Source organism: Mastigoproctus giganteus, chromosome 1 (genome assembly GCF_048544385.1).
Source record: "Mastigoproctus giganteus isolate SK-2022 chromosome 1, ASM4854438v1, whole genome shotgun sequence".
NCBI lineage: Eukaryota > Metazoa > Arthropoda > Arachnida > Uropygi > Thelyphonidae > Mastigoproctus > Mastigoproctus giganteus.
In genome coordinates this window covers 103,495,200-103,521,614 of record NC_143575.1, presented here as the reverse complement: position 1 = coordinate 103,521,614, position 26,415 = coordinate 103,495,200, and the positions used below count along the sequence as shown (strand labels likewise).

General features: G+C 37.9%; 1 protein-coding gene across 2 annotated transcripts in view; it reads right to left on the bottom strand.

The window, feature by feature from the left end:
* The window catches only part of LOC150091068 (polypeptide N-acetylgalactosaminyltransferase 13-like), a 320,974-nt gene that overhangs the window by 142,134 nt on the left and 152,425 nt on the right, over positions 1-26,415 (bottom strand). Inside the window, exon 1 of one of the 2 annotated variants that reach the window (XM_090381584.1) lies at positions 21,487-21,553. The exons of the other annotated variant lie outside the window; for it this stretch is intronic. The gene's annotated coding sequence lies outside the window, so the exon portion shown is untranslated. Of the gene's footprint in view, positions 1-21,486; positions 21,554-26,415 lie in introns of those variants that run through there. 2 annotated transcript variants of the gene reach the window in all.

Sequence of the window (26,415 nt, the reverse complement as noted above, 5' to 3'; positions counted from 1 at the left end):
ACAGACGTTCTAATAATAACAGCAGAGATGTGCTGCGCGAGAGAAAAATGATTATTTAGCCAAAACAGATGCTGAAATAAAGATAATTATAATACTTCCAGTTTTACTGCCAACTTAATTCATTCAACACGTCAATAGCTTACGTTTAAAGACGTCTTTTCCAAAAAAGTAAAGACAACTCTATATCATGAACACCATAAGATTTCTAATTACGTAATTTTTCAACTTTATTACAATTCAAATAACTTTGAAACACAGTTACAGGAAATCTCTTCCAGTTAATTATAATAGTTAAAACTACTACAAATACTCGTCATATTTCAATTTTATTAAGATGTACATAATACTTCTCAATTATTCCCTCAACAGGAGCACAACAGGGCGTCGAATATAGTGGATTCACCGAGTATCTTTTAAATATTCGACAAGGCCTCCGGCACCTCAATTCCATTATGAATATCCTAAATCGGGTGAGATTAAAAAAAAAGGAGATAATTAATCAAACAACTTGTTCAATGCCAGCTATCAATACTCAGTCCTTCACTCTGCGCTGCCTGGCTTACCTCTTCTCGGTTCTCTTCAACACCTGAGCAGCTAGCTTCTCTAGGTTCATCATATTCCGATGTCATTCATTAGTTCCTCTGCTCTCGACTTGATATTGTTCTCGAGCGCTAACCTACGTTTTTAAGCAGTCCCAAGGATCCCTAAAGTTTTCTTTTTTATTAGATTCTCTCCAGAAACAAAGTGAGAAGACATCGATCGCATCTTTAGTATTACTCTAGGCAAATCTCAGTTCAAGCTAACTACAAGATTTAGAAGTCCTGCATCAGATTAAATCAAAATTGACTGTTCTCACTGGCCGATCTCTGTACTGATTCATCAGCATATTACTTAAACTGTCGCAGTGTAGACAACGACTTCAGCTCTCTCTGTCCTTCTTAGAGCAATTGTCTTATACTGCTGTACAAATTTCAGAATCATGGTAAATTTAGAATTGATAGACAGTTAACTTACACTTATATCATACAGTGCCTGTCGTCATGATCGAGATCATAGCGACGGCATCATTGTAGCATCATCATATGCACTCTTTGTTCATAAAAAGTTAGAGCAACTAATTGCAAATGATCTTCATTGCTCGATGGTTACAGTTGAAGACGATACCACTTTAAGGTTTTTTTTTTTTTTTTATCAATCACCATCTCGGTTTCTCCAGAAAACATTCAACTTTTGGACGATCTTATTAATTCTACTCTCTCTCTCTCTCTCTCTCTCTCTCTCTCTCTCTCTCTCAAAACCCACGAAAGAGGCCACAATCATAATTCATTAGTCCATTTGATCGACGTATATATCAAATCTGCACATTTCCAACCAGACTTTCTTCATTCCTGGTTCTTGTCTTTACTAATGACCCTAATTCTATTATGTTGTCAGCTATCTTTCCAGACACAAACCACCTTCTTATCATTGTTGAAAAAGCCGGTAATCCATCAATGCTTTTAGACTCCAAGGACTTCTAAAGACAAGATAATCTACTGTATCGACAATGATAAGAATGTGATTGGTCTGAAAGGTATCACCTGACGGCATAACAAAAACATTTGGTCATTAGGATCGAAGCTAGAATACCAACGGGATTCTAGCTCTGGACCCTATTAAAAAGGGCCTAATGATTTGCGTTAAAAATACGTCTATGTTGAATAGTATATGATATCCTATTCATCTTTTCACATGCAAGATTTTATCAAAATCGAAACTCCGCTTTTCTTTCTTTTTTATGACAGTTTCTCACTCAAAATATGAGAATTATTATTATTATTATTATTATTATTAATAGCCATATGGTGCAAGGAAGCCCGAGGCTTATACTGCACCAGCAAAAATATTCCCGAGTTACCCTGAAAGAGAGAGAGAGAAGTAGAAAGGAATCACCAAGAAAGAGAAGAATGATGATATCCAGCTCAGGACCCTGGGTGTGCCAAGCCCATACTCACCAGGTGTGAGCCCCTGAGGTAAAAATACTTATATCAAAAATGATGTCATTACTAAATCAAATATCAAATGCTTTTGCAATGCAAAAATTTGAGCCAAACTTAAATAACACTAACATTAGCATTAGTTGAGGCATATGATACAAGAAAGCAAGCTTATACAGCATCAGTCAAAAAAAAAAAAAAAAAAACCCTTCCCATTTCAACCATCCGGTCACTCGAAATGTTTGTCTAGCTATCAACTTCCACAACAACAGATGGAAGTCTGTTTCAGCAATCAACAACCCGCTGGCTAAAGGCAAACTTCCGCACATCTATTCTATAACTGTTTTTCCTCAGTTTGAATCTGTGTCCCCTCAGGTTCTTAATTTGAGCAAGCGGAAGTATCCCGTCAGCATTGAGCCTGCTCAAATCATTCAAGGCCTTATACACCTCAATCAGATCACCTCGCAGGTGCCAAGTCTCTAGATGCTGCAAGTTGCAGAACTTAAGCCTTTCTTCGTAAGCGCACCCCCTTGTTCCTCTCACCAATCTTGTTGCCCCTCTCTGTACTCGTTCTAGCAAATCTACATCCTTCCTAAAATGAGGCCTCCTGACCTGTACGCAGTACTCAAGATGTGACCTGACCATTGCCTTATACAAAGCGATAATCAGCTCCTCTCCTTGTTTTTGCTAGCAAAATTTTTATATATATCATTGACAAAACTCCATGACCTGCTCTGGCATCCTATCTGCACTGCTCAGAGAACTTCATATCTGCCTGCAAAATTACCCCAGGTCTTTTTCATTCTCCACCTCCTTGAGTGTAGTACCACACAGTTGGTAAGTTTCTTTTGGGTTACTGCTACCCATATGCAGTATTCTGGGTTTACTTTTCACATTACTAGATAACAGTTAAACTCCAGTTGACATTTTATCTAGAAACGCCAATCCACGAATCCGCCAATCATCAATCCGTTTTTAAAATTTATTGTACAATTTCTTCTGCCTCCTTGCTTTATCGATTTATAGTCAACCAAGAGGCACTCGTGGGTTGGTAGAATCGACGGCCTCCCAACACCGGGTAGAAGAGACCTGAGTTCGAATCCCATCACTGACAGGAGAAGTTATTATGGTTTTTTTTGTTTTTTTTTTTCACAATGTGGCTGAGTTAGTCAATCTGAAGCGAGGGTAGCATGTTTTCTTCTCCTGGAAACTAGGGTTTTTCGTCCAGCAAACAGAAAATAAATCTCAGAACACACGCAATTTACAGATAATATACACTGAGCAACATGGCTTTAGTAGTCGATGCTCGAAAACCCAACAACCAACCAACCAACCATTTATCAACCAAGAGATGATACTTTGAATCTATTTCTTACTTAGCTTGAACAGGTTATTTATGCCATCCAGCTGCACTGTTCAGAGCGGAAAACGCGCAACATTGTTGGGCCATCGTGGGAGCACAGTGCATTATAAGCACCGTCTTCCCCACACCTGGTGATAAAGGCATGGCTTCTATTCCTGTCAATGACGTGACGTGAGGTACTTTTATGGACTTTTTTCATACTAATGCTGAGTTAATCTGTTTCAGCCGTGGACAGCAAGGATACATCCACGGAAACTAGGGGATTTTCATCCTGCAAAACAGGCAAATCGACTAGAGAACACATGCAATGGACATATTATACATGGGCAGATGAGTTATTTCTCGGATAGCCGTATTTATGACACTTTTTTGTGTACAGCAAACAGACAATCATATTTCTATGAATATACAAGAATATACTCTCCGATCCTCATTGCCGTGGATTAATTTGGGCACTAGTCGGGTACGTAGCATTATAACGCCTTCCTGCACACGTCAGGCACCATGTGATCTCTTCAATTTCCATATTTATGCATAGATTGTGCAGGTATCTCAAACATCCATTGTCTTATAACAATGGTCAGTTCAGGCAGTGCTTTGTGCTTTTCGAATTATGAAGTGTTAATTACTGAATGGGTAAAAGTTTGAAGTCACTATATGTGTATAGTAATGGTTGATGGGAGGAATGGAAGGAGTGATTAAACACCAGAGAGAGAGAGAGAGAGAGAGAGAGAGAATGGAAACAGTGAAGCAATATACATGTATATATAAAGTACATATCAGGTGAAAAAAAAAAAAAAAATCTTGCAAATTCTTAAGATAAAATTAAAACATACGCGAAAAATAAACAAAAACTTTTTATTGTCCCCAGCAAAATTTGGGCCAGAGGGTTCCTAATAAACCATATCAGCTGTATGTAATACAGCAGACACACAGCTAATCTTCTGTTGGCGAAGTGGGAAGCTTTCTGCAAGTACCTCGCATGTTCGGCTTGAATCCCATTCAATCGCATCCTTCCGTTTGCCATCAGCAATGGGAGTTGGTAATCCTCATTCCTTGGAGATGAGGATTACCACTTGCATACTTGGAGAATTTGATGAGTCATCCCTTCTGGATTTGATGACTTTCCTCATGGGATGAGTCATCAAATGACTATAAAACCTGATTAAATTTTTTGAAGTATTTTTTGTCTCTGCGTTTATTCATTGTGTATTTGCTCCAAATGCATCGTGTATATCTTACAGGCTGCTACATAGTGTAAGTACTCAAAAAATAAACATGATCCAATTACTGTAACTGGAGTTTTTCGTCACTTTTTGCTGCTTTACTGAAAGAGCAGTTCACGCATGCTAGGCATTAATTGACTCAATGTCACTTGCACTTTCGATGTGCATCGAAGGATAATCGTCATCAACGATAGCGATTCCATATATTTTTTGTAAAAGTATTATCTTTAAAAAACTGCAAGAACTTTTTTGGTCACCTGATACTTGCTACAAATGACGTAAGATGGATAAGTCAGATATTTTAAGGGGGGGGGGAACATTTAAAATCCTTTGATTATACAGACTGAAAGATGGAACCTTCAAAATATCTTGTCTAGAAGCGACTAATCATTACAAGTGGAAGGAAGAGAATGAATGAATCAGAGTGTATTTAACAAGTGGTAGACAGAAAGTCTAAGGTGTAACAGTAGCGCGAAGCCTGATGTGCACCTTTCAGCATATTGCAAAATTGTTTCAGTCCAGTTGCCAGGAGATATGTTAGTGCAGCGCTAAAAAGATAATAAAGGTCATTGAGCGGAATTCATTACCCAAGTAATGAGGAAGCGACATACGATAATGGAAACGTTGCCTCTGAAGTAAATCTATTCTGTTTGACCATTTCTAAGAGAGAGAGAGAGAAAGAGAGAGGGGCGTTGCATTGCACCAATTGAATTAGCGTCGTGTAGTATTTCTAATGGTCAAAGTGTGTAGGGTAGTCGGTGGAAATGAGAATGCCATTTCGGTAAGGGAATGACGTTAGGCAACCGTAGACCAGCAGACAACAGTGTAAGGGCTATTAAACAGAAGCCACTGGGTACGCTATCTGGCTAGCTATAGAATATTATACATTCAAGAGTCAAAATATTCCCACCCATGGGAATATTTGATGCTCATCCATCAAATATTCGCTTATGTTCACAAGTAATGATATAATCAAAAGCATTTTAATTAGCTAATTCCACATGCTAACCTATTTTTAGTCTGCAACAGCTTGCGAAATTTTATGTCCAGTATTAGTATATGCAAAATGATGCATCGAAAGGTAGCCAGATTTCCTTTAAAAATATCTACGTTTTTTTTTAGTTTTAGATTAAAAAAAATTAACAAATGTGAAGAATATAAACACAAATAAATAGATAAATGTAATACATTGATAAAGAACAAATCCCCTTCCAAGACAGTAGGTGCAACAGGTTTGACGTATGCTGAAACAGATAATGAATAATAGCAATGGTAACATAAATTGGTTAATGGAAGTTATCTGGCTTGTATATCCCTGGCACAGAACTGAAATGCGTATAAACAAGTTACCGCTTGATAACGAGCCCTACTTAAAGTTGTTAACCACTGAAGAGTGTTCTTTTTTACAGCGATCACAAAATACCGAAAGTTGTTGTTGATGCTCCCGGATGGCCACACGATCAGAGGAATTCACAAGATTGAGAGAATACACGATACAACAACGTATTTGGCAGTCAGTTTGAACCCGGTCACTCAAAATACGTGTTTTTCTCGTTTTGCAGGATGAAAGATAAGTCAAAAATAAAAGTAAGTCTGTGTGAGCACTTCAATGGCTTTCGATCACAAGTGACATGATTTGGATGAAGTGAAAATAAATGAAACTTTTAGTAAAAATGTGATGCCCTGAAGTGGTTGAACAGAGAATTACTATTCCAGATTATTACTAAATTAGGTCGCAACAATTAACTGATAAAATAGTGAGCTTGACATTTTGCTCAGTACGTAGTTGAAATTTAGTATTAAGTTACTAACGCCATTAGCCAGAATCGCTGCTCCGATACACTAGGTGGCATGGAGTGAACATGGTGTTGAAAAACACATTAGGAACGTTGAAACATTCATGTAACAAAACTGAACTTGATTTTGAAGAGACATGGGCAGAGGATTTTGCTGACGAACATGCCTTCCCAGTTCATGGCATAAATTCTCAATGGGATTGACATTAAGGAATTGGACTGGCCAAGGCATACACTTGACATCCACCTAGCGTCTGTCCCTCAAATCCATTCACTGCGGAAAATGTTTTACCATTTGCTGTGTACAAAGTATATGGCTAGTATACATATTGTATACACACTGCGTGGTGTACCTTATCCCAAACGACATTCATTAAGCTGTAGCGTTCACAGTGCTTCCACTGAGATCAGAGGACCAAAGGTATGCCACAAAAATTTGCTCTACTATTACGCCTCCTCCAGCAGCCTGTACTGTACGCAAACAACAAGGATAATTGTAGTGCTGTCACGTGTAGCTTCCTCTTTTTTTTTTAACTTTTTCGTCTGCGAAGAAAGCATAAATTTGGACTGATCGGACCAAATGACTTGTTTCCAACCTTCCTGTCCTCCTCCATCCATCCTTTACGTTCCTGCCACCAACGCAGCAGTAATTCCAGGTTGGTGTCCAAGAATTTCGGATTGGTCACTTTCGCGAAGGTCTTCCACACCCGTAGTGCATTTTTTGTAGGTTCTTCGCGCGAGACGGATACTGATGCCTTGTGCAGTTCCCGCATTAAATACACAGGTTATCTGTTCTGTCTTGTGGCTATGATTACGCTTGATATTACGCTCCAGGCATTACATCTTGATTCGTCATCTCACATTTTATGCTTCAACTGCATCTGTTCATGATTATCTTCCGGCAGTTTTTCCTTTATTTAAATACTCGAACAGCGTCAGTCTTTGAACCTTCTACAAGTGTAACCGTCTTCTCTGCTAAACACGCACTGCCAATCATATACAAAAATACAGAAATACAACCTCTACATTCATTTATGAATTGAACCAGTTAAAAAGCAATTGAGTTCTGCTTACTTAATATAAGAAATATCGGGTAGATAAATTTAGAACAATCACGAAAAGAAAAAAAAAAACAACTGTAAAGTAATAAGGATGAAAACAAACAAAAGGAAATTAGAATTTACGTAGAGAAAGTTATACTTTTATGCAACAGAAAACTGGGTTTTTTTTGCGTATTTCTAAATAACAGTCGTAGAGTCTATTTTATCGAGAAAACACAAACGTACTTAAAATCCCGATGGATTCGGAGAGTTAGGACAACGAATAAACTTGAAAGTGCGTTTGTTTTTTATCCGCTTTCTGCAGTAACAGTTATCACATCATTATGATCCATCCTCTTGCAATCTTCTAAACCATGTTACCTGTCGTTCCAAAAGACAATGTCAACTAGTCGAGCGATGTTCTTGGTAGACTTGTAGCTAGTTCCATTCATTAAGCGTCGTCATGTGAGAGGCGGGAGGGGAAGCTTAATGATGCCTAGACTACTGTGATCGTTGATGTTGCTGATAGAACAGAGAGAGACGGGAGAGAGAGATATTTATCTGATGATACACACAGAACATGCCATTAAAAGAAGATGGGTATTGGGACAAATGGCACTCGACGATTACAATAATAAATTATGCCATGAAGAAAGGAATATCATGTAATATTCACGATATGACGCAATAAATGTACATTACTGAAATAAAGAAATACAAAGGGTTAGAGATGCTTAACAAAGGGACGAGAAGATGTAGGATAATTACAGGCAATCAAAATTACAAATAAAAAAAGAGATTATGGAAGCTTGGGGGAAAATGTTACAAGAGGAAGAATGATAGAGAGAATGGTCATTAGATGAAAAGAGTTTACACATTAAAACGTGTTTCAAAATGAGAGTAACATTCCAAAAAAAAAAAAAAAAACAGGCGCCAAAGAAAATAAAATCGAGATTTTTTTCTGAGAGTCAATTGTCTTAATTAAACACGGGTTCAAAACTAAAAGGTAGAAACCTACCAATGTGCAGACAATGGAATAAAAATGAAATAGTATATCCATTGTCAAAATATCTATTGTCAAAATCTTCATATGAAAAGAAAGCCTACTCAAAATAAGTTATATGTTAAAAACTGGAGGAGAACCACTGGTGAGTGACTGTAGCAGCCCTTTTACACGGTCCAGGCGAGTCCACCTGAGGTATATAGCAAACAATGGACCTTTTCAGATGGTTCACAGCGATGGCTCCACCGTCAGCCTTTATTTACTATTACTCCTCAAGTCCAATGGAGAGAAGTTGACTATATAGACGAGTCACTCTTGTCTTAGTATAATGACTCTGGCTGAATCTCTTCAATTTTAATGGAATATAATAATAAAATAAGAAAATGCTTTTTTATTTAGAGAGTCCGCCTTCAAAACCGCAATAATGTTGAAAGATGGGGCTGCTCATCAATAGCATTTTGAAGGTAAATTTTGTAAATATCTTCAAGCATTTGATAAATCTATTATTATGTGATTTTAATTCACTGGAACTAAAGGCAATCGTAATAAAATTACGTCACAGAATGTATTTGTTTTAACCAGCCTTTCTCTTCCTCCGAAGTAAGGTTAGATTGTATGGTATTTGCTATTGCAGAGTTGATGTAATTTCTTTATGTTCCTTATTAAATTTATTCACAGTCCTTTCGCTTTGACTACATACTGTGTCTATTGCTTATTGCATAATTAAGCGGCATCTTAATGGCCACACCAAAAATTACCAGGATTACGCAGAATGGCAACCACAATGAATTCCCAAAAAGAAAAAAAGCTTCTTATTGAAGCAAAATTACGTAACTGCCATTAGAATACCCAAGACATAAGAATGTCACCTAAGGCCATGAGAAAACGAGCATAAATCTTACAGAGGGGATTATTAGCTACTTTTGATCAGCCAATGGAAATCCTTATGGAAAGTATCATAATATATATTCTTTTTCATTTTATACTTTTCAGCTGTTGGTATTAAGCAGAAATATAAATGATGACGGCTTATCTCTTATCTCCAGTCAGTGAATATGATCAAATGTATCATTTTCCTGACATTGCATAATTTTTAGAATTCTTTTGAATTGTATATCAAAAAAAAGTTTCCATTGTCTGTTCTTGAGTGTTATGTTTAATGCAGGAAGAAAGGTCATCCTCTGCTGATAGTAGGGGGCAGTCATCGACGGCTTATGTATTATATATAGAAACAGCGTACCTGGTTTTTTTCCCGACAAAAAAAAAAAGCGCACTAAGATATGTTGTGAATCGAACGTGATTGTGATATAAAGAATTCTTCCTTGCCATGAGCAACTCCAGACACGTATACATCCCTCTCTTTTGGTTTTCTTTAAACACTTAGTTTCCGTCTTACAAAATGCAATAAAATTACTTTTTTTTCCCGAATTTCATATTAGCTGGAAAAGACGAACATGCCATTAAAAATGAGCGAAATCCAAAGTTCCCAATGGAAAATTATCCCCAGATTTTCGTGGTCTAATGTACGGTCCCAAATCACAATCTTCTAATAAAAACTGAACACGCAGTGCCATTTCGAGTCCTAGACTTTTGCTGCACCAGAAAAATAAAATAAAAATAATGTATAGTATTAAATGAATATTAGTATTAATATTAAATTAATAGTATTAAATTATTAGAATGAGATTTTTAGGATCGTGGTAGCCAGTTAGCACACGGTTTAGCAAGAGGTATGAGATTATTCAACCACGAATACAATTTTCTTTTCTTTTTTTAATGGACTTTAAGAGTGATTAGACATAAACCAAGCAAAGAGACAAACTAATATGCATTCATATGCATTCACAAAGCTAATCTACTCATATATGAATCAACCTTGGCTCCTTCTACAAAGATATATATATATATTTTACACTGGATCAAATCTTTCTTTTTATGTAAAAAGCATGGGCTTTGTAGTAGCTTAGACACGTTAACAGAATATGTTATTGCCGGATTAATTAACATAAGCAGTACTGTTGATAATAGCCCAATGAATATCTCTTACATCCCTAATGAATATTCAGAGAAATAAATGGTACTACTTTTTAAGTAGACTATAAAACTGGTTTACTTTTCTCTGTTTATCAAAATTTGTCCATGACATAACTTACCAAGTATATCAACTTATTAAATACCACTGAACCACAGGATTGGAAATCAAACACCGGAAATCTGCCCAAGTTACCTTCATTAAAACGAGATCATCAAAAGAAAACATAGACCTAAAACTATCCTGGAATTCTAAGTTAACATTTCGGAACCATTTTGATTAATCTAGACTCTAAAATTTACTCAGTGCTCTTGCATATTTGACAAAAACTCACAGGCGCAAATCACTCTTATCATATCGCTAAAAACTTTCAAATGTGTTTACGTAGTAACGTTACACTTCGACTATTTAATCATGCGCCCTTTTCTAACATCTCAGTAGGTCCCTGGGGCTAGAATTCTGCATCCTGCAATGGATAAACAGGATGGCAGAACACTGCCTCAACCTCAAAGGCGGCACTACTCTCCTCCCTCGGTCTAACTGTGGCCCGGCTTTTGAAAAGCTTGATACTCCGATGACAGATGTTCATACTATACGATATCAAGACAAAAGAAAAGACTACACCTTGACTCAAATTCCAAAATCTCGAGACAACTGCAATCTGAGCTGCCTTCAAAATGCTTCCTCTGAACACTAGACATTTGCAACAATTTAAAAATTAAACTTTATTTTTATTTAAAAACACAACTTTAAAAATAGCATTTGATATTCAATTTTGAACCGAACTCAATGAGATTTTTCATAGAGAGAACATATCATTTACAATATATGAAAGTGCACAGAAAATTTAATCGTATTCTGATTTTATCGTTAATATATTATAATCCGATATGTGAATAATTAGGGCGATCAAATGGTCATGAATTCTCGACGTGATGTATGATTTTGTAATGAAAAATTAGTGTACATTGTAATTAAAGTTCCATAAAATTTCACAAAATTCTTCAATAAAACTGATATTGTATAGCGGAAGGCAATACGCGGTTTATCATCTTAAAGATTAATTTATAGATTCAAGATTATATGTAATGTATAGATTATAGATTATTAATTAAAGGAATGCACCAGCAACAAGGATATGGTGATCACGGCACTAGTGCAGCCTGTATTATAAAATAACCTTGTTCATCATCATCAGCCATTTTCAATCCACTGCAGGATGAAGGCCTCTCCAGCAACTTTCCATTTCCTTCTGTTTTGTGCGATGGCCACCTACTTACTACCCACGAACTCGTGAATTTTATCTGTCCATCTCCCTCGTTGTGTTCCAGGTCTTCTTTCAGCTCCTCAGTACCATTCTTTTATTTTTTTTAGTCCATCTGTCATCATGTCTTCGAGCCGTGTGTCCTGCCCAAGACCATTTTAGTTCTTTAGTTTTGATAAGAATGTCCTTTACTTGAGTTTGCTGCCTAATCCATGTGTTTCTGTTCTTATCTAACAGTCTGATTCCTAATATAATTCGTCCCATTCTTCGCTGTGTAGTTCTCAGCTTCTCTTCCATTTTTTTGGTGAGTGCCCAAGTTTCACTTTTTTCCATAAGTCATGATGGGTATTATACATTGGTTCATTATTTTACGTTTTAGACAAATTGGGATATTGCTACTCAGTATGTGACTATACACTGGTGTGCAAAATTTAAGGACCAGTCAAGTATTCACCTGCAACTTCTCATAGGAGTGGCCTGGATACGGGAAAAGAATACCAAAGGAACCTCGCCTTCCAGTATCTGGAGTTGTGTACGCCCATCCAAGATAACGCCTCCTCAGACAAGAACACCTCGACCGCCATATCGATCCCTTTCAGTGATGTTTGTGGGGTGATACCGTCTGCCAACCTCTCGCCAGATTAGCTGACGTCCAGAATCGCTGCTGAGACTGAATCTACTCTCATCAGTAAAGAATACCTTAAGTAAAGATTTTGTGGTTGTAACCTTTAGAAATAGTGTTGGTCCTTAAGTTTTGCGCACCACTGTATTTCCTGAATGCTATCAATCCAAAATTTATTCTTCTCTTAACTTCCAGCCATTTATCATTATTACAGCTAATGACTTGTCCCGCAGATAAGTATATGAATCCACCTTTTCAATTACTGCTCCTTCAATGATTATATCTCTTTCTGTGGCATACTAGTTCCTCATTATTTTTGTTTTAGCATATTCATCTTTAGTCCGAAATCCTTACTAACTCCGCATAACTGATAAAGATTTTCCTCTAATTCTTTGGGATCATGGCTTATGATCACAATGTCATCTGCGAATCTTAAATGGTTTAGGTACAAGTCGTTCATATTGACTCCTTTCTGCGACCAGTTTAATCTTCTGAAAGCTTCCTCAAGGGCAGCAGTAAACAACTTCGGAGATATTGTGTCTCCTTGTCGAATTCCTTTCTCAATTTTAAATTTAATACTGTCTTTGTCTAGTCTAATAAAGGAGGTAGCGTTCTCATATATTTTCTTGAAAATCATTATTTTGCTCTTGGTTATTTAATTTCTAAAAAGGTTTTACAACTGAGCAAATGCACTTAGCCATTGCTCAACGAAAATAAATCAAAATATATTATAAAACGTGTCGAAAGTTTCAGTTGTTAAACAACGGTTACCTTAGGTCGGTTTCTTGCATGCACGAAAAAAGTTTGTATTTTTGAACGCAAGTAATCGTTTGCATAATCTGAGAGCAGTAGTTCTGAGCTACAACGGCTTCGCAGATCTTAATGGACACCAAATGGTAAAATCCTGAGTTCCAAAAGAATCGATTCGAGGACCTACTGCGTTTCTTTTATGTACAAAATGCTGTGGCGAACTCAGGAAAAGAAACCAACACTTGTGTTGACGACGTTTCAACTTTATCCAGATCATCTACAGAAGAAACAACAAAGATTTGTTCCTAGAAAGAACAAGAACAGCCTGATACAGAAAGAACAAAAGACATTAAAAACTATGCGTAATTTTCCAACTTAAAAAAAAAAGAAGGAAACAAAACACGCCAAAAATCCATGAAACTGGAGCCACAATAAGCAGATATACTATCAATCGCTGTGTTAAAACTTGGGAAAAGTGTTATACATCGCAAACTAAAAAGCACGCTAGGACGTACAAATTTGGCTAAGATAAGATGTCGAGGAAATAATGCTGATTTTCTCAAAAGTGGGAAACTGCTCGAAGCTACCACCCATATGACCTCTTTAAAGAATCTAAAATCTCTTCATGATAGATTCACTGCAGACATATCTTCAGGGCCAAACGGAGAATATCTCTGCAGAAAAGATAAAGAAGTAACTTTAAAAAAGATAAATATATAAATAAGGAATGCATGATAAAAAAGACTATACAGTTTCACTGAACGCATTTTGTACAAATCGGAGCAATACCAATTAGTACAAGACCGAAGGATAGACAGAGGGTAGCAGCCAAACAGTGATTATAAATAGCCAAGTGTTATGAGAGGGATCCAGCAATATTCAATATTAGGTACAGATATTAATGAGCATATTAAAATCCTGATGCCAGTTTTGTATCGATAACACCGTTACTAGTTGATAGTTAACGATAAACAGGGTAATGTTTCGATAAGATATATTTGATTTGTCATGCTATTTTGCTATAAATGGTAAACATTTAAATCTTCTTGCATGTAATTTATGGATTAAGGTTACGGTGGAAGCAATCAGACCTCACGACCATAATGAATATATAGTTGTAATTCATATAATAGGGTAAGTATATAGAGTTGACTAAATGTATCTTTGTATTTGAATTTAAGGAGTACACAAAAAATACACAGATAGTATACTGTTGTATATCGCTCAGTTTTAGTGAATCTTTCAAGGGTCATCCAGCAGAATATGAGAGGAAAGACACAGGTTATAAATATAAATTGTCTTTCCTATCATATTTTTATAAATATTTATATTCATTAAAATAAATTAAAAATTAATAGCAAACCACAGTCATTTAGGGAAGAAAGCCACAAGCTATGGAAATTATACATAACTATACTGGTGTGCAAAACTTAAGGACCAACGCTATTTCTAAAGGTTACAACCACAAAATCTTTACTTAAGGTACTCTTTAGCGATGAGAGTAGATTCAGTCTCAGCAGCGATTCTGGACGTCAGATAATCTGGCGAGAGGTTGGCACACGGTATCATCCCGCAAGCATCACTGAAAGGGATCGATATGGCGGTCGAGGTGTTCTCGTCTGGGGAGGCATTATCTTGGATGGACATCCACAACTCCAGATACTGGAAGGCGGTACTGTAACCGACGCACGCTACTGTACCGTGTCGTCGTTGTTTCCTTCATCATTTCTGTACCTCATGAGGTTCCTTTGGTATGCTTTCCCATATCCAGGCCACTCCTATGAGAAGCTACAGGTAAAAACCTGACTAGTCCTTAAATTTTGCACACCAGTATATGATGCTGTTAATGCACAGCACTATGTCGCACACAGCTATGCAGCTTCTAAATCAAAGTTTGAAAAAAGACAACGGTGTACTGCATCGCATATCGTGAATCACTTCACAATTCGATGCGAATTGATTCACAATACGAAGTGGAGATCCACAGCCATCCAATTTGTGACAACTTCTCAACATGAAGCAGCATCCCTGTATCACACTTTCTATATCTCGTTGAGTTTATGCTAAGACGAATCCAGACAGGCTGTGGCGAGGACTATAGGGAGACCAACTCTAATTTGCAATTTATTAGGGCGTGGATCATCGTTGATTGACTCTCTACCTCACTTGAATTGTTTGAACTGAATTTCATCTGGTACTCTGAACACAGCTACCATCATCTGGTACTCTACACAGCTACCATACTTTCAGCATGGCCTCGTAGTTGTACCTAATAAAGTACTGAGTAATAGCGGCCAATTTATTAGGTACATGTACTTAATAAAGTGTCCATCAGTGTTTGTCACGGTTGGTCAGTTGTTGTGTTTCAGGCGCATTAGGTCATATTAGGTCATATTGCGCCGTATATAAGTTTTGTATATTGCGATGTTCTGTGGTCGATTTGCTGTTTGCTTCAAGTAAAACCTAAGTTGCCTGGAGAAAAAAGCAGGCTGCTCTCGTCCGATACTGACTAACTTAGCCACGTTGTAAAAAAGGCCGATAAAAATTTATCGGGTCATTGGCAGGATTCAAACTCATATTTTTACCACCATTTTCAAACTGATCAAGTACAAAAGAAATGATAAGTACTGAATCAAATTTTACTATCAATATTGTTTATCGAAAAGTACTTAAGCTGTACTTCATAACGATAACATATGGTTTGTTTTAAAATGCGCCAAAGTAATTTAAGCCGATGTCTCTGCATCATGCCTGTAAATTACGTGTAATTTAAGGTCATTCATGTGTTTAAATGGATGGAAAACCCAGATTCATGAAAGGAAAAAAAAACAAAGAAATACTCGCCTGAAACCAATTAACTCGGTAATGGTGTTAAAATGTTCATAAATAGTCCATTCCTTCAAAACTTTATTTGAACCCAGACCTTTTGGAAGAAGGGTGATTATAATCATTATGCCAGCCACGAGGATTATCGTAAAGTATTTTGAATAACAAATTTGATTAAAAACTGAAAGTATTTAATAAAAACTAATATAAATTCTCAGCACCTAAAAAATAAACTAATGGTTTATTTTCATTAAGGATGTTTTCTCGGTCATTTTGACAGGTTACAGGATTGTCTACATACGTGTACTAAAAGCCAAGATCTGGTAACATTGAGAAAAAAGATCAGCCTTTTTGCCACTGCGCTACGTCAAGGCATTGCAATTTGAAAATATTCAAAGAACAGTATGAATTAAGCTACTGAATTGTCATTACTCAATATTCCTATCCATCAACTTCAATATTCCTATCAATTTTCTTAAAGATAAGTATTACCTACCTTAATTAATATTTCCAATTCGGAGCATAAGCTATTACTAAAGAATTTATTCTGCAATTCGTAATACAGTAGAAGAATATAGTGCGTCCAGGTTAAAACATTATGCAATATATCAGCATACAATTTCATTTATTTCGAAATGGTCAAACAAGAATGTCATCGAAATATTACCAGCAAGGGTTTCTTCTAATGACGTTGAAGAGATTACCGGTACAAGACAAAGTTATAATTGCATCCACCCAATAAATTTTGCACAGAAAGAGATATTGAAATAGGTTAAAAAGCCATCAGCAGTCATAAACCACAGTGAAAACGTCTTTAATCAATTGCATAGATCAGGGTTAAAAAAAAAAGAATACAATAGAAATTTAATTTGTATGTAGAGTAATATCAAGAGTACTGTAAATACATTAGAGTAATTTTAGCTTTTGATTAAGTTATCTAATATTCATATAGTAGGACTATCGTAGATAAGGTATCATCCAGACAGCAGATGAAGACTTTCATTATGGCGAGTACAGCATGTTCAGGAAAGAGAGGGAGGGACGCAGGAGAAAATGGTCATGCTTCTTATCAAAGGCTATCTTAAAGCAATCAGACTGTTCCCAGAATCAGATCATGTTTAGACGAACGTTGTATCTGTGCTGTGTGACATGACTTGCTGTACTAGTAGGTTTTTTTAGGAGTATCAGCGATGAAGGCCATATTGCTCTGTATACGCTGTCTGTAAATTGCGTGTCTTCTAAACCCCGAATTTCCAGGAGAAAAACAATGCTACCATCGCCTGAGACCGACTAACTCGGCCACGTTGTGAAAAAGTCCATAAAAATTCTTTACGTCATCGACAGGATTCGAGCTCAGACCTTTTCCACTTGTGTGAGGAGGTCAGCGATTCTACCAACTGTGCTATCCAAGAGAGCATGACTTTCGGTAAATAGAAGTTGAGAGTGAAGGTAGGTTAGAGGCCAACCGATTCACAGTAGAATAACAAAAATCACCTTAGATAACTTTAATTGAAGGTAAATGTGATTACTTCATTATGGATGATGTCAGTCTATCTTTCAGAGGTTGGAAATCGCAGACTAACAATAGTCCATGTGAAAGTGTTGAACTATCTGGATGATTGTTATTTATTCCAACAAGTCAGAGAAAGTACATGGAGTTCTGCTATACTCAACCTGGTTTTTTCCAAGGATATTCAAAGTGCATTAAAATATTTGACAGTGAGGGAAGCAATATCAAGTCGTGAGCGCAATGTCATTAAATGGGAAAGTGGTGCCCAGAGAAATTTCTGTGGTGAAGTGAGTTATTTCTTCGTCTCTAATGAACTGGGGAGACAGCTGACGTTACTGGCTACGTTTTCATTATGGGAATATTCAAGGGGGCCACAAGCACATTCGTTCCAGTAGAGAAGTTCCACAAAAGAAAGATGTCGAAATGGATGATAACAGATATCAAAGGTTGAACTGACCATAAATACAGAACATGAGACAGTTACTGACTATTGCCAAATACCAAATTTATGAGTATTAAAATAGATGGAATAAAATTACTGATATAGTAAGAGGACGAAAGCAGAGAACGAAAAACCATTATTAGAGCTATGAATGGAGACAGCTTGTAAGTTAATACGAAAAAGAGTGAATCAGATAAGCTCCTTACTTGATCGAGAGAAGAAATCATAGAAAGACCAGTAGAAGTGTTAGACGAGCTGAACAAGTGCTTTTCAGAGACATTTACAGTTGAAAGACCGATCGAACCACGAGGAAAAGTAACAAGGAATCAGACTGTACTAAAATAAACGGTACAGCGATCTGGGGAAGAGTATATCAGAAAAGCTACTGAAGCTGAAGGAAGGTAAAACTCCAGGAGAAGAAGATGGTATACATTATATTATACACTGAAAGGTCAGAATTCATGGGATACCTGGTTCCTGGGCAACGCGACGCTGTCATCCCTCTCGCTAGTGGACAAATCCATCGCTTGGCAGGTAAATAGGTGCACTGCCAATATAATCACGTAGACGGTAATTCGATGTCAGTATGGATAAACGTCGTGAGTTAACCGACTTTGAAAGAAGGATCATAGTGGGTGTCCGACGCATGGGCCACTCTATCGCGGAGACGGTACAGGATTTTGCACTATCCCCTTTCGACAGTATCAAGAGTGTATCGGGAATACACCATTTCCGGAATAACATCTCATCGTGGACAACGTTGTGAGAATTCATGTGTTGTTTTGGCGGACCCCAGGGTTTCCCTCATTAGCCAACGCTGTGAGCAGAGAAAGATGGTGGATGAACGTGGCCGTCGACGTTTGTGTCGCATTGTTTCAGCCAACTGGAGAGTGACAGTGGCACAAATCACCGCCGACTTCAACGAGGGAGGTGCCAGAAACGCCTCCACCAAGACCATCAAGTGATCATTAGCCGCAATAGATTATGGGAGCTGCCGACCCACCAGAATCCCATTGCTAACACCACGACATAGGACTCTACGCCTCAGCTGGGCAAAAGAACATCCGCACTGGACTTTAAATGATTGGAGAATGGTCTCCTGATCCGATGAGTCCCGTTTCCAGTTATTTCGAGCGGACGGTTGGGGGGGGGGTGCGTATCTGGCGGGAAACTACATGAAGCTGTACACCCGTCATGTCAACAAGTGTTCAGGCAGGTGGGCGGTCTGTAATGGTCTAGGGTATGTTCAACTGGCACACTTTGGAGCCTATGGTACGTCTAGATGCATCTTTGAACGGTCCAGGTTACGTCTCCATCCTTGCAGACCATCTGCATCCCTTCATGGTCATCGTGTACCCACAGGTCAGTGGACTCTTCCAGTAGGACAATGCCCTCCCCACAGAGCCGTGATAACTAGAACATGGTTCGAAGAGCATTTCATAGATTTTATCATCATGAAATGGCCTCTCCGGCCACCGGACATGAATCCTTTGGAGCATCTTTGGGATGCTGTGCAAAGGTCCGGTCGAGGTTTGCAACCTCCAGCCATAAATGCGACGGAATTATGGACAGCGGTGCAGCAAGCACGGATGGACATACCTGCGGAACGCTTTGGTGAACTAGTGGACTCAATGCCTCGCCGTGTGACTGCCTTTATTCCGGCGAAAGGTGGGCCTACCCGTTACTAGGTAGGTATTCCATGATTTCTGGCCACTCAGTGTACTAAAAATGATTATGCAGGTACATCAGCCCGTTGGAAATGTAAATAATATGCCATTAGAATCTGAGGTGGCTTCCCTGGAGTGGAGAACTGTTAACATCTTCCCAATCTACAAAACAGACACGAAATATGTGACGGACAACTATAAACTGGTGAGAAAATGTAGGGTTACTTAGGATCAGAGAGTCTGTGGTTAAGGATGGAATACACGACCATTTCGACAGGTATAGTATCCTTAAGGGATCACAGTGTGGAAAGTCTTGCTTGACCTATCTGGTTAACTCTTATGATGAAGCCATAAAACAGCAGATGATTCGGCATTGTTTACATTGATTTCATTACAGCTTTTGATACGATTTCACAGGATGGTACTAATATATGATATGGAATATGTAGCAACTGAAATTACTGGCGAGGTCCTTCGTTAAATCAGCGACTAGGTAAAAGATAGGAGACAGCGGGTCATTAGTGAGCATTCTTCAGGACGAACTAGTGTGCAGCAAGTGGAATGCCTCAGCGATCAGCGTTGGAACTCTTCCTTTTTACTAGTTTTTGAACATGGCCAAGGTAGAGAGTTCGGCAATATTCGAGGAGGAATTGAATTGACATTATTTAGCATTGGGAATAATATGTGATTGGAAACATGTTTAATTTTTTCTTGTCGATGCAAGACGTATTACATCAAATCATTATCCGAAAATTTAGACAAGTATTATTGTTTATAAAGGGGATAATAACGAATGTGACAAAGCCTCAAAAGAGAAGGGAAATAAGAGTAGTTTGGATTTTCAGGCAAAAAAATTATCTCACTTATCAACAAATTGATGAACAGCGTCATCAAAGAGCTATGCCAATAATACGTTGAGTGAACAAAGTGTCAAGTTTAACGTGATGATTTTTTGATACGTTGTCCATTCTGCTGAAAGTACGAGTAAACTTTTTCACCCCTGTCAAAACACTAACAGAAGCAATTCCAAATGAACAAAACAAAACAGTCAGTCATTACAAGACGTGAAGGACCACAAAAGTGGCATCATAGTATCTACAGTTATTAACGACCACCCCACTGATTTCAACTGGACGTTTATTTTGACCAGGTATCTTTAAATACCTACCAGATTTACTGATAGAAGGATTAGCAGTCGAGTTCAACAGTGACATCGTTTATCGATAATATTTGTACCAGGCAACGATTATCACTGATGACATCAGCTCTGACAACATAAGTCGCCATATGACAACGGCAGATGTACATAACCATCAACCAATTTTCCAAGTGAAATCATGGTATGATGATATCAACTTCCTCTGAGGCCCAGAGTATTCCTCAAATTGTTCTGTAATATTATGTCGAATCTTATGCTAAGATTTATTCTTTTTACAGTTTCTATAACATTTTCTCACTGAAACACTCGAGTTGGAAAGTGTGATAAATATTTAAGTACAAAGTTCAATATTTATTAATACAATACAAATATTATGCTCAAAATTACATAACAATAACAAAATAATAAATAAACTAGACAGCCAACACATAGTAAAGTGGATTAAATAAATTACTTTAATAAAACAAAAGTTAATATAATAAAACTAATAACTTTAAATAACTACAGTAATTAATCGTGAAAATGTATGATAATTTTAAGCGATCCAAGCTATTTTTAATTAAATTAACCACACATCTGTTCAATTTTAGCAACAGCTGGCGCAAATTGTAATAACAAAATTAATAATCAGATATAATATCAACATAATCAGATATCATTATAGAAATTAATACAAAAACATTCTAGAAAGAAATAAGTGACGATTAGAGAAATTCTTTCTGAGCAGCCAGTGAACTTATCTAACCTTCTGTCTCTTTTAACAAAATTACAACGCAAGAGTTGCACAATAAGATAGAAAATTTATATTACCCAAGGGAGAATAGAGATCCCGTCTGCTGCACATACACATTAGCTGCATTAATGTACTCGACCCAATGTAACAGATCGACTGAATAAATAAACAGGGAAACAGCAGCAATCGGAGTTTAAGGTATGCATCGTGTGTTTTGAAAGTCGTTTAGAGGACACGAAGATTCAAGGTAGGAGCAGACGAGAGAGAGAGAGAGAGAGAGACTGTAGAATAAAAAGTTCTTTAATTTAAATGATAATTGACCCAAAAGGTTATTAAAAGATTTTACTTAAAATTAAAAGAGTGGATTCTTTATATTTTTCTTTGCTTCGACATTGTACGAATAAAATGTAATTTAACAGATATTTATTTAAAGTATACCCAGTAAAATAAAATAAAATAAAATAAAATAAAATACTGTTACTTTTTATTTTACTGGGTATACTTTAAATAAATATCTGTTAAACTATGGACCCCAGTACTCCAGGCCCATTTGTCAAAATGTAATTTAGTATGACTTTGCTATTAAAATCACAAACAAATGCTTTCGACAGATGTTAATGCTTCATGCAAATTATGTAATCACATTTTAGATCTTCGTGAGTCTGCAGTTTGTAATTATTGTTGTCCAAAACTTAGAAATTGAACAGTTGAGTTTGTTATGTTGCTAGAGGGTTTTTTTTAATGGAATTTAATTTATTCTCGCACTCCTTTCACACTAAAGAGATAAATGAAAGTGAGGTACATGGTTTCAATAAAGTAAATGCTGCTTTGAAGAAAACCATGCAATTTTGGCCTCAGAAATGGAAACGGAATCTGCAGTTATACAGAAGATATACCAGAAAGTGTACAGAGTGGAATTAGCACTAGCTTTTAATTTAGAACAACTGAAAAACTGAGAACTCACTAAGTACCAAACTAGGTAACTGTTTCAGGCCAGACAAATAACATAAAAAAGTCATAACTAACTTGTGCAATTCCAATTAGACGAAAATAAAAATCCCAAACAGCTCATATCTGGTAAATTCAAAAATTTCTTCCCAGAATTCAGAATGGTCAAAAGACAGTGACACGTAATTCCCATCCAAACCAATTGAGGAAAAAAGTACTGTAACTCAATAATATCATAACGTTAAAATCGTTTTTCAGTGCAGTAATATCTTTAATGTAGGTTTATTGAGTCACCACAGTTGATCACGGTATCAGTTATCAGGTGATGTGTTTGAGAGCAGGCGTTCAGCCACGTGACTTGTAGGTCATAAATCACATCACATCGCAATAGATTCCAATATTATTCAAACCGAACCAGTGCGATGTTCTGACTTTGTCGGTGAAGACAGATGCCCGCTGTCAGCGTATGGCAATACGCTTGTGTCCCGAAGCAGCCGCTATTGACGACTGTAAGCAGTTACAGAATAAATATGGCGTTATCTGGACACTCATCTCGTATCCCGGGTCCTGAATTCAGAACCTGGGAATATTAAAATCCGTTTATTAAAAAAGCAAGTGTTTGCTTTCACCCCTTATACACAGCCGACCGGCTAGAAGGGTGTACAAAATGCAAGAATTGCAATTATATACAATATAAGAAGGGTGTACAAAAAGCAAAAATTACAATTATTTACAGTATTTACAATATAAGAAGAGTGTACAAAAATGCACGAATACAATTATTTACAATATTTACACAAGTGCGTATATTTACAATATTGTTTACAAGTTCACTCATTGTCAAGATTATAGTTGAAGTAAGCAGTGCGCTTCTGAGATGCTCTTCACTCTGTACTGCTTGCTTTCGGAGTATTTCACAGGGTCTATTGTCAATGAGTTGAAAAGGTTCACTGCGTTGTTTGGGAAGAAGTTCTTCAGACAGCACAGGTTGGATAGTTTAGAATGCAAAGGTAAGTAGGGACTGTCATTACTGCGTCCAGCACGTGGAGTAGAGATAAGTCCTCGAAGACTGGGGGCGTCAATCACACCGGTAAGCATCTGAGAAAGAAGAAGAATATTCCTGGATGCAATGTGAACTCTCCAGGGAGTCATATTTAAGTTGGTATATAACACAGCCCTGGAGATGGTGAAAGCATTGCCCGTGACCCTGTTCATCCATCGCATTACCCAGTACTCAACTGCGAGGAATCTATTTATGTACGATGTCGGGGCAGAAGACCAGATTGGTGATGCATACAATGCGATAGGTTGTAGGCATCGCTGAACGTATCCTCCGACTACATCTACGTTCAGTAACCCCGTCAGCTCTTGTCGAATTGCCCACATCGCCGAGAAAGTCTTAGTTTTCATGGTCGAGAAGTGGGTCTGAAAAGTGAGGCCCTCGTCCCAAGTCAAGCCGAGGTCGGTGTGAGACTTCACTTTCCTTATCTGCACTCCGTTGTGATAGGCTGTGATGTCATTTTTTATTCTCTTTTTTGTAAAGGTAAGTTGAGCTGACTTTGATGCATTTATTTCCAGACCTATGTGCAGTAGATATGCTACAAGGCTGTCGATCAGGACGGAGACTCGCTGATTGGTCAGGTGAGTTTGTTCAGCTTCTTTAGACGTTATGTATAATTTGAGGTCGTCTGCATACGATGAGAAATCAGTATACCTTGCGAGGAAGGGTTCAAGGGCAGCGGCGAACAGTACACAGGATAGGACACCTCCCTGTGGTACTCCTCTCGTTATACTGCACTCCTGTTGGAAGGATTTATAGCTGATGATGAGTTGTCTTGGTGTAAGGATGCGGTTGATGGTTTTTAGCAGGCTTCCAGTAATGCCAAAGTACTTTTCCAGAATGTTGATGAGAGCGGGAATTGAGAGCTTATCATAAGCAGATGAAATATCCAGGAAGATGACGTCTAGCTGAGATTTACTGTTGAGAGCAGTTTGAATTTTAAATAGGGTATCCAGTAGGTTTGTATGTGTAGATCTTTTGGGGATCACGGTGTGCAGATGTTTCGGTCTATGAGAGAAGCATTGGGCGATCAGTGCTGATAAGATAGCTTTCTCAAACACTTTTAATAGAGAGCAACCCACTGAGATCGGTCTCAAGTCCTTAGGTTCCTTTGGGTTTCTTCTTTTGGGTATGGGTTGTACCCTGTAGTGATTCCACATTGTCGGGATTGATCCGGATTTCAATATGCGGTTAAAGATTACAAGAAGGGGCTCCACAATGAAGGCACTACACACTTTAACCATGAAGAGAGGGAAGCCGTCAGGACCAATTGTAGATTTATTAGGAAGTCTATTGATGGTATTTATAAGTTGTTGTTTTGTTAGCGTTATAGTTGAAAGGGGCTGTCTGGAGTGCATGATGAAATCACTTAGGTTTGGGGTTTTTGGGTCTAATGGTAACTCGTTGAAAGTCGAAGATACCCATTCCTGAAATACCTTCTCATCGATATGGAAATCTTTGTTGCATTTGGATGTAATACGTTTCGAGCGGTTTATTCTGTTGAGTGCCAGCTGCCGGATTGCATTTCGTTTACATTTGAGGAAGGTTGCCCGCTCTTTCTTGTACATCTGGTAGTCAGCTGAGTTATGGTACTTTTTCCATATTCTGAATGCTTTTTGTTTCCTCTTGAATGCTATTTGGACTTCGGCATTGAACCATGTATTGGATCTATCAGAGAGTTTTAATTGTTTGGAAGCTCCTTGGGAGGCAATTTCAAGCAGCTGGTTAGCCAGGTTAGATGTAGCAGTGTCTATTGATTCCTGCTGTAGATCCTTCCAGTTTATTTCTATGAGACGCGCAAGGATGATCTCTGGGTTTAAATATTTGATGGAGAATACTGTTTTGGTAATCTTCTGGTTCTTGAGAGTTTCATCAGTGTTTGAGTTTACAGTGACGTTAAACTCAAACGTGATGGGAGAGTGATCGGAGGGGAAGCTGTGGTGTTCAGTGGTCAGACCTAGGTGTGGAAGATTGTGGAATAATAGATCCAGCATCTGGTTTCCCCTGGTAGGAGGTGTGGTTTGGTGAAATAAGCCAAACGTGCCAATGGCTGATATGAGATCCTCAGTGGCCTCATCATGTCTAGGCGTAGGCATGTTGAAATCGCCTATAATGAAGGTGGGGATGTTGGGGACTAAGTTGGCTGCTATCCATGCTATCAGTTCATTTCGTGAATCTTCTGTGTGGTCAGGGGGTAGATATACAAGACAAATTTGTAGTTGTATGGTATCCTTTCTTAATGTGGCACATAGGGCTTCGAATTTATCTGATTTGGTCACCTGAAATCTGGACTGCTTGAAACTGGATGAGTACAGTAACGCAACACCTCCACCGCGTCTGCTATCCCTGGAATTATGGAGGCTGAGGTAATCAAGAGGCTGACCTATGACATCCAGTTGCCTTCCGTGAGATAACCAGGTTTCTGTCAAGCAGATGAACTGATATTCAGCTAGTAACATGATGGTTTGTAGGGGGTGTAGTTTATTGCTGATACTGCGTACATTTTGGTAGAAGCATTTAAGGGGAGTTATTGAGACAGGTTGGCATGAGGCTGACATTGGTTGCTATCCCTGTATTATTGTCGATCTTGTGCGGTAGGATGCGGAAGATGTCCGTTCTTTGTACATTTTTACTAGAGTTCCTGGCGGCCAGGCGCTGGTATCTAGCACTTTTAGTTCATCCTGTTTTTCACAAGTAATTGTGAATGAAGAATAGGAGGGATATCTTGTTTTCACAGGTCTCACAGCCACCTTGATCCCTATTTGTTCCTCAAAGAATTTAGATATATTTGCATCGGTTGTGGACGGTCCAAGTCTCGAAATGAAGATTTTCGATTTTGTTTGGACGGATGTTATATTGTACATTTTCTCCAATACGTTGGATTGGTTGACTGGTGTGGTTTTGTTGGGGTATGCTGGTGATGTTTCTTGAGTGGGACCGGTCCCCTGGGCTACCAATCTATTTACAGACCTATCTTGGTGAGAAGTTGGATTATTGA